The following is a 9659-nucleotide window of genomic DNA, read 5'->3' on the forward strand; positions in this document are numbered from 1 at the left end:
TGAAAGCAAACTGCTGCATACTCAAAGAGAAAAACCTTTTGGAGTAGAAACTTAATTTGCTGGAAGAGAGTAATCACTCCCCACGATAGATTTATGAAAAGCAAGAAGAGATAGAAAAGATCAGTGGTGGAAGGAAACAGAAATAGCGCATGGAGCTGTTGATACAGGAGAATAGTATTCTCAATGATACCAACAAATACAAGAGACAGACAGTTAAGAATATTTGCAAAATAAACAAATAGGATGAAAAAAGATTACCCCATTTTTAATTGATAACTTTAAAGAAATGCAAATGCACCATATATACATAAGGTCTATTCCAATTTTTATGAAGATAAGCATGTTTAAAGTAAGTTTGGTGCTAAAATCTATTTCACTCACATTAAACAAATCCCAAACCATTATCTAAGCGATGACCCTCAGTTATCAAAAAACTACTTCCTCAGGAGATTTGGTTTACCAAGAAAAAGAAATATGGCTGAGCAGCCAACTAAAGAGCTGAAACAAACGGTTTCTGATTTCAAACCTAGAGGTTTTTCTCATCTAAAGCTAAGCTGGAATCTGAATGAGGGTTTCGGGTTCTGAACTGGAGCTGGGTAGCATAAAGGCGCTCTCAGTACAAAGTCCTTGACTGCCTGCTCAGGAGCAAGGCTGATCGCTCCTGCAATGCCGCTCGAGCGCACAATAGCTACCGGGACACCTCAGAACCACAATGAACCATTTTGAATTCATTTCTGTACCGTGTTTTCAGAAATGTTTTGTTGTCGCTGAAATTTCCATGATCCTCAGGTGATGTGGGAGTGTCATATATCAATCTGTTGATTTCATTGGTTAAGTAATAAAGAAACTGCTTGGCTGGCCCTCATAGGTTAAAACATATGTGGGAGGAGTAAACAGAACAGAATGCTGGGAGGAAGAGGAAGTGAGCTCAGACTCAACAGCTCTCCTCTCAGGGGGCAGACGTCTCAGAGAGACACCGTGCTCCCCGCTCCCGGGAAGATGCACACAATGAAGCTCCAACCCAGGATGGATGTAGGCTAGAATCTTCCTGGTAAGACTGGTGCTACATAAATGATTAGAAATGGGCTAAATTAATACGTGAGAATTAGCCTAAAAGAGGCTAGATAGAAATGGGCCAATCAGTGTTTAAAAGAATACAGTTTCCGTGTAATTATTTAGGGTAAAGCTAGCCATAGGGATGGCTGGGTGCCGGGGATGCAGCCCGCCGCTCCAATTACTACACTCAGGTTCACACATTTCAACACACTAGAGCCCAGAGACACTATTTACCTTTCATTAATTTAGGGTTTGTAAAACTCTCATCACCTTGAGTAAAGAGGCCACAATACATGTTCCCTTGGAGTGGCAAAGACATTGGGAATGAACACGTGCACAATCATACACTATTTTTATTCCTTTTCAAAAGAAAGTGGTAGGGGGAATGTAGGTTATTTATTAAATTAATATGTTAATTGTTTTCTTCCTCCAAGTGCCCATGTATGTTTCCATAATAATGACTGCCTGAAAGTCATGCATAATTGTATTACTGAAATTGTGATATTATCGGTAAGTACTGCTTTAGTTATGTTGACCACTTAAAATACTTTCCATATCACACTAAATGAGAGCAACTGGGGAAGTTCCCACTCGTTTCCTTTCTACCACCCATTAATTTGCAATGGCAGCACTCACAAACCTCTGCAGCCACTGTGCGTCAGGCCAGTCTCTCACATCTAAATAGTAATACTCTCCTTTGCAGGTTTCTGGGCCCAACAGTTTGCTGGATGTGCAGTTCACCCACATCAGGTTAGAGGGAAACACTGCTCTCCAAGGTTCCCTCTTCCTGCATCCGTTTTTTCTTTTTGGAACGAACTTGTTGTCCCTGTAGTTGAAGAGTGAGCTGCAGTGTGAACTCTAGCTTCAGGGAACTACAAACTGGGCCTATCGTACTCGGATTTTGAAAGATACAGTTTCTGAAACCAGTCCCATATCCCGTCTTAATTTTCTTACAAAATTCAGCTAACAAAAATTGCTTTTAGGAGATTGATTTTAACATTTATCTATTTTAGGAGATAGATTTGCTAGTAGGGATTGGTCATTTACATTAGGAATTATCCTTTTAAATCTGTGATTTCCCCAAGATTGAGCTAAATTCTTTGAAGCAACATCTAAAATATCTGACGAAACATTAGCCCAAAATAGAATTTCAATATAAGATATTTAAAAAGCACTGCACTTTCCTCACAGACCTGGATGTTCTCCTGCATGCTGCCTTCCATGGAGCTGCATCCAAAAGCAGAGACTCCTGAGGCTGTGTTCCAAGGCATTCCTACCACACGCTGTGGAGCTTACCCCTCTCCTCAGAATAATGTCCCTTCCTGTGAAACCAACTTCAATAAAAACTACGTTAAAGGGTAAAAAGCAATAAAGGCTTAACATTTACAAACACCACAGACTTTCACTTAGAGACTAAAAACTGCAACATACTCATTCCTCGGTGCTTCTGAAAATACCGACTTTCTGATTCTAGGGAAATATAATTTTAGTAACTCATCAACACAGAATACATAAAATTGGCATAATTTTGATGGGCACACAAATTGAGACAGCATCTCTCCCAACTGTGTTCTAGAAAATGGGATGCATCTGCTACGACAATATGTCTTCAAACGTGAACAAGAGTCAGCATGATAAAAAGTTTTTCTTCATGTCTGTCTGTCTGTCTAAGCAGAACATTTGAAACAATACACAAGGAGGAGGCATCATTCATTTGCTAGTGTTTTTCAAAAGTGTTTTGGTTAAAGGAAAGATAACAAGAAGGCTACATGGGAGGCAGCAGTTCGTTAAGTTTAATCAGTGTATATGTGACTTCCAGATCTTCCTCTCAGCAGTCAAATCCATTTCCTTACTTTTGCTTAACATCTCTACCTAGAGTCAGAATGTAGGCACATATGTTGTTGGGACCTCATGCTGGTCTGGGGGTGGAAAATGGGAAGTGTGTTGAAGAACATGGTTGATGCCAGAAACAAGCAAAGAATAAAACAAATTTTCAAGAATTTTCCAATGAATTGTGGTATTTGTTTGCTGCCTTTTTGTACAGTGATAATCAGAACATGATAATAAATGCTTTTACTGTCTTATCTTCTATGTGTGCCCCTCTGTGCTGGTGACCAGTAAATAAGGCTTCACATGCTGTGAACTCCTCCCAGTGCCCAGGGGTCTTGGGATGAGAAGAGAGGCTGTGAGCAAGGCAAGCTCCTGAGATGCACTTGGAAAGTAGGGTGCTGCAAACCGAAGCCTGCCTCTGGGCACCTGATCAATTCAGTTCCAAGTTTCAATTATTTTTCTTCTTGTCCCTCTTTGGAGGTGGTCTCAGTTCTTCAGCTGAACAAAAAGGCATTTAAAGATTACCCACTACTCTCTTCTTCACTCGTCGGTGTTTAGAAAACACAGCAGCAAGCCACGGTAGAGGACACTCTCCACTGCGGGAAGAACAAGGCCCCAGGAGCAGCAGAGGCTGCGGACATTCTGTTCCTGGCCATCCCCTTAGGTCTGTTTGTTCTGCCTACATTTATCTATTAATTTTTTAACTTTACTACAAATTTTATAATAGTCCTATGATGGATACATTAAAATATTGGTTCCCTATAATGAAAACCTTCTTTAGAAATATGAAATGATTGACATGTGATTTTGAGTTAGGAGGATGTGCAGCAACGCAGCAGAAAATGAACATAGCTGATCTGCTGTGACAGTGTGGCGAGGTCGGGGCATGTTACAACACATGCAAACTTGTATGCCTCTAGATTAAACAGATCAAAGTCATCCCCATAGTGGAGGTTCAGAGGTTCGGAAACAGAGAGAATTGTGGGAAAGACTGAAAACTGACCCAAGTGCACATCTCTGTGATGCTTACTAACGGCCCACCCATCCTGGAAAGGTCGCTTAAATTCTTGGGACATTAGCTTCTAATTCATAAGCCAAACAGAACTTCTGCAGGACTGAGGTGAGTGCTGGATCTTGCCATGCTCTGGAGTGCCCAGCATGGATGGAATCACACACACTAATGTGACTTCAGTACGGTCTCCAAAAACTGCTTAGATCTTCCCTACATGAAAGACATGCCAGGAAAGTTGATGGTTTCAAAACTGTTTGGAATTTTAGCAAGGGGGAGGAACACAAAGGTGAATTCTGTACTGTCTTTGATTTGGAGATATTTGCACGTCCATACACTGCAAAATAACTTAACAAATTAACATTCACCATAACATGATAGGTACCTTCCAAATAATTCTATTATTATGTGTGCTCTAATAGTTGGGAAATGTGAATATCAAACCAATCTCTTAAAATTAAAATAAGTGTACATTAAAACTATATAGGAACTCAAAAACATTTCCTTTAACTCATAATAATTCTACACTATTCTTGCTGTCAACTTGACCGCACCTGGGATTAACTAAAACTGGAATGACTGGGCACGTCTTTGAGGGCTCTTTTTTAAATTAAATCCTTTGAAATGAGAAGAACTACTTCTAATCTAGATCTGGCAGCCTATGTAAAGGACATGCAGGAAGGATGCTCTCTCTTTTAGCCTGCTTGTTCTCACTCCTGCTAGCACATTCATCCCCACTGGCATGATCGTCTACCTTGGGATTCTGGCGTATACTGAAGAGCAGCTCCTGGATTCTTGGACCTTCTGCTAATAGGCAGTCATTGTTGATTAGACCACAGCCTGTAAACCATTCAATTCCCTTTATTCATCCTATAAATTCTGTTCCTCTAGAGAATCCTGATTGATACAGACGCATTTTTTTTAAATCATTTTAAAAATACTTCCACTTTGCTTTTGAAATAAAAAAGAAAAAGTTCTATTCAGGTCTGTTTCAAGACAATAAAAGATGAAGTTATTCGGTCTTTCTCTGCCAGTTGTGTATATATAATCTGATATAAGAAGCTTTCTCTAGAACATCAAATGTTTGCTAATCAGAAAAAAAGATGGAGCCGGGCGGTGCGGCGCTCGCCTTTAATCCCAGCACTCGGGAGGCAGAGGCAGGCGGATCTCTGTGAGTTCGAGGCCAGCCTGGTCTACAAGAGCTAGTTCCAGGACAGGAACCAAAAAACTACGGAGAAACCCTGTCTAGAAAAATCCAAAAAAAAAAACAAAACCAAAAACAGAAAAACCCTGTCTAGAAAAATCCAAAAAAAAAAAAACCTATTCTCTTTGGATGGATACCTTGCTTAGCCTAGATATTTCTGGCCCCCTTTTTTCAAAAACTACACTAAGAAAATAGTAAATAAGCTATATAGTTATTCTGAGCTCTTGACTCATATAATCAAAGGGTAAATTTCAACAATTGGTTGATTTTGTTTAAGCTGGCTTGATTTACTTCAAGTTTTAATGTAATATCATTCACTTAATATGAGCACAATTATTGTAATGAGGGTTAATTAGGTAACACATACTAAGAGAAAACAATTAAGGCCCCTTGTAGAATTGAATATTTGAAATATTTTCCACCATGAACATGATTTAATAGACATTTATAAGAAGGAAAGATCCTTCTTAAAAACAGTAGGCAAAAACAAAGTCACCTACTGACCTAAAATGACTATTAAAACACGCGAAAAAGTCGTCTGAGTAGTCAGCGTGATACGGGAAGTAGATGTGTAAAAGAAGCACATGCTTTGATGACTGCTAAACTCTAGAACATAGGAAAGTATCTACTTAAATAGCGTGTCCTGCTGTTCCCTATACCACAGTGATCTGCTTTATCCAGCAACTAATGAAAACAGAGGCAGAGACCCACAGCGGAGCACTGCACTGAACTCCCAAAGTCCAGTTGAAGAGTGGAAGGAATGAGAATATAAGCAAAGAGGTCAAGACCAAGATGGGTTCACCCACTAAAACAGTTTGCCTGAGCTAATGGGAGCTCACCAACTCCAGCAGGCTAGGGAAGGAACCAGCATAGGACCAAACTAGTCCCTCTGTATTTGGTTGACAGTTGTATGGCTGGAGCAGACTGTGGGGCCACTGGCAGTGGAACCACGATTTATCCCTAGTGCTTGTGCTGGCTTTTGGGAACCTATTCTCTTTGGGTGGATACCTTGCTTAGCCTAGATATAGTAGGGAGGGCCTTGGATCTCCCCCCAAAGCAATGTGCCTAACCCTCTCTGAGAAGTGGATAGGGGTGGGGTAGGGAATGGGAGGAGGGGAGGGAGTGGGATCTGGGATTGGTATGTAAAATGAAAGAAGGCAGTTCGTTTTCTTTTTTAAAAGAAAAGAAAATATAAAAAGAGAAAGTTTCGACAAGAGAATATCAAGAAGTTAGCGAACTTCTGCGATAAATTTTAATCTAAGCCATAACTTCACGTTTCTGCACTCCTATGTCCACTGTAGCCATTTGCTTCAGATGATGCCCCTTCCACAACGCCACCCACGGTCGCATTTACTTTCCTAAATTTTGGAGGTTACTGCGTGTGTGTGTGTGTGTGTCTGTCTGTCTGTCTGTCTGTCTGTCAAGAAAATGCTTAATCAGGCATGTTGCAGGATACCTCCAAAAAAACACCCATGCTAACTTCATTAAGCTACTCAAACTGTTTTTGGAGACAGGGGTTATTCTAATCAAAGTCAAGACTAGACTCAGCCGCTAATAAACGGGAGTAAAATGTTTCCCTTGCTGGGTCTCCCACATGCGCACACACGCCGGAACCCTCTTTAGGTAAGGGCAGTCTGAAGCTGGATGGATGGCCCATAAGCTTGTCCCATGGTCGGGCCACCTTGTACTCACCAGGCTGCGTTCTTCGCCCTTAAGCAGAGCCTGCGGCTCGGCGGGACCCCGTGCGGCTTCTTCGGGAGGTGGCACCGGTTCCAACAACTGCTCCAGGCACGCGGTGCCGGGAAGAGAGGAGCTCTTTTGGTGGCACAGGTGCACCCCAGAACCTCCACGCCGTGCGCCTTCATCTCGGACGCGGTTCCCCCTTGCGGGCGGTTGGGGAGAAGAGGACAGAGAGGATGAGGCGGAAGAAGAAGGAACTGAGTCTGGAGAGTGTCCGCCAGGAGGCGTCACTCCAGTTGGCCCCGCGGCCGTCGCGGGCCCCTTAGCCACGGGCAGCAGATGTTCGCGGAGGCGGCGGCGCAGCGTGGACCCCTGCTCGGTTCTGCCTGCTCCAACCGGCTCCAGGGCCTCCGGCGAGGAGCAGCACAGGTTGGGCTGCGAGGAGGAGAACACCCGGTCTAGCACTTGCTTCCGCTTCTTGAAGCCGCTCCACCTGCTGCCGGTACTCCCCACACCGGCCAGTGCGTCCTGGGTGGCCCTTGGGGGCGGCGGGGATGGGGTCGGAGTGGCCGCAGTGCGGCGCTCGGGCCCCCCGGTGCGACCGCCCCCGCCGCCCTTGCCCTTGCCCACCCCCAGCTGCAGGTTCTTCCAGAGCCGGGCCTGAAAAGAGGGGGACGCGGCGGGCTCGTGTTCGCCAGCAGTTGCTGCCCGGGGCTCCATCCGGCACCCCAGGAACCTCCTGTGGCCTCCTCCTGGCTCTCCTCTGCCCTCTCTGGCTGTGCCTCCTCTGGGAGTGTGGAGGCGGCGGTGGCAGCGTCCGTGACCGGCGCAGCAGCACAAGCCAGGAGTGCCCAGCGGCTTCAGGCTAGCTCGGAGCAAAGCGGCTGCGGCCGAGGCCCTGGGGCCGCGGGGTGTCACCTCCTCCGCCCGCTGCACCTGTCCGATTGGACTGGCGCCGTCCCCGAGCGCCCGCGGCGCCTGCAAAGTTTCGAGCACTGAACTCCGCCGCTCCAGTCCACCGAGTGCCTCCAGGCCGCGCCCTGGCTCCCTGTGCGTGCCGGTTAAAAGCTCGGGAAGCTGCGAGCTCCCGGCGGAGGCTGTACAGGGGACCACACCCGCGCCCTCGGGCCAGCACCTGTCAGTGGCATAGGCTGTTGCCTCCAAATTGGGCGCGCACGTGGTTCACACGACAGGGCGCGTCTTGTCATAGAGGCTGGGTACCAGCAGCCCAGACTAAGGTGCCCAGGATCATCCTCTCGCTCCTAGGTGGGAGGGCAGGCAGGAGACGGGTGGAGCTGCGTAGGGCCTGGAGCTGGCTTGACTTAGTATGGATCTACAGTCGCGCGCGCACACACAGCTGACTTTAGGACGAATGGATCAGATGAAGTGCATCCAAGTGGAGTCTGCGTGCCCTCGGTGGGTACCTCAGGGAGCTGTGCGTGCAGTTAACTTCTCTAAAGGCTGCATCCACCGTGTTGGGCATCCCGGGCTCAGGAGGCGAGTTTGATTTCTTCTGTCTTAACTTCATCACCATCCACCCTCCAGGCTCTTTGTTCGCATGAGCGGCGACTTTCCTTATAATTAGGATCTAACAGTTCCCAGAATCTGACAATAAAGCTAATCCTTAAAGTAAGTTGCAGGACGTTCCCCTTGGACAGAGATGGGAGGGTGCCCACTGCCTGTGACCCTATTCAGAGTTCAGACTTGTTCTTTTCACTCAAACAGATTTTCTTTTTAGTTACTTACTGCAGTTTGTTAGAAGACTGATCAAAAAAAAAAAAGGCTTTTTTTGGTAGTCTTGATTTTGCTCCTCCTCAAATCTATGCATCCAGAGTCTTCAGGCTCCATGAGAACGCGTCTGAAGGGTGAGTAACACCGCACCCTTCCCTCTTCAACTGCACCTTTCTTAGACGCCTCAGCACAGTGCTGTTGAATTACTTAAATTGGGCATTCTCTCTCCTTTCTGCCCAGCAATTTGCCCTGGAGGTGTGGTCAGTCTGTTCCAGATTGTATTTTCCTTACTCTTCTAACAAACATTTTTTGAGCTTGTGCGGGGCAGTGATCAGCACTAGACAAACAGTTGTGAACACACAAGGAGGACTTGAGTAGTGCTCAGGAAGTAAGAAACTAAATAGAATTTTTAAAATGAATAGCCCAGAGAGATAACAAAATATTACCACAGCTGGATTTCTGGACTACAGAGCATCCCATTAAATTTGAGTTTCAGACAAATCACAACAAGTTTTAGTATGCATACGTCCCAGATATTAAAGTGAACAAGGGCCAAAAGTTTAGCCAGAGTCTACTTTACTAGGCATCTTGTATTTTTACTGAATCTAACAAGCCCATATTTAGAAGCTGTGTGTTATAATTGTGAGTGTAAAAAAAGCCTCTCTGAGAAGACTAAGTTTTAGATGATACTAAAAAGGAACAAAGAGCCAGCCACTGAAAATCTGAATGCAGTGTTCCAGGAAGAAAAATACCAGACGTGAAAGCCATGAGGCAGAAAAGAGCTTAACAAGACTTAGTCACATAGAGACAGAGACTGTTCCAAAGAAGGTGAAGAAAACTGGTCAGGCCTGGTCAATTGGGAGTACAGGGTCTTCATAGACTGTGTTTGAAATTGCTGTAAATTAAATGAAAGACCATTTGGATGTATCTAACTCATGGTCTACAGGCTACATACAGTCCAGGATAGCTATAAATATGGTCCAAGTTAAAAGAGTTTTTAAACTTGATTGCATGGTTCTTTAGCATGAACTTTGCAAATGACAATGTGTCAGTGTCAAAAGGTTGGGGATGTCTGCTGAATTATTTTCAAACATGAGAATAATGTGAATTACTAGTACATACACACTAGAACTATTTTGAGAATTTTGT

The 9659-nt window shown here is 44.6% G+C and overlaps 1 protein-coding gene across 1 annotated transcript in view; it reads right to left on the reverse strand.

The window, feature by feature from the left end:
* Mctp1 (multiple C2 and transmembrane domain containing 1) overlaps positions 1-6978 on the reverse strand; it is a 569227-nt gene extending 562249 nt beyond the window's left edge. The window contains exon 1 of the mRNA XM_075976420.1: positions 6792-6978. The gene's annotated coding sequence lies outside the window, so the exon portion shown is untranslated. The remainder of the gene's footprint in view (positions 1-6791) is intronic.
* Between the last annotated feature and the right edge of the window lie 2681 nt (positions 6979-9659).

Source organism: Microtus pennsylvanicus, chromosome 6 (genome assembly GCF_037038515.1).
Source record: "Microtus pennsylvanicus isolate mMicPen1 chromosome 6, mMicPen1.hap1, whole genome shotgun sequence".
Classification (NCBI taxonomy): Eukaryota; Metazoa; Chordata; class Mammalia; order Rodentia; family Cricetidae; genus Microtus; species Microtus pennsylvanicus.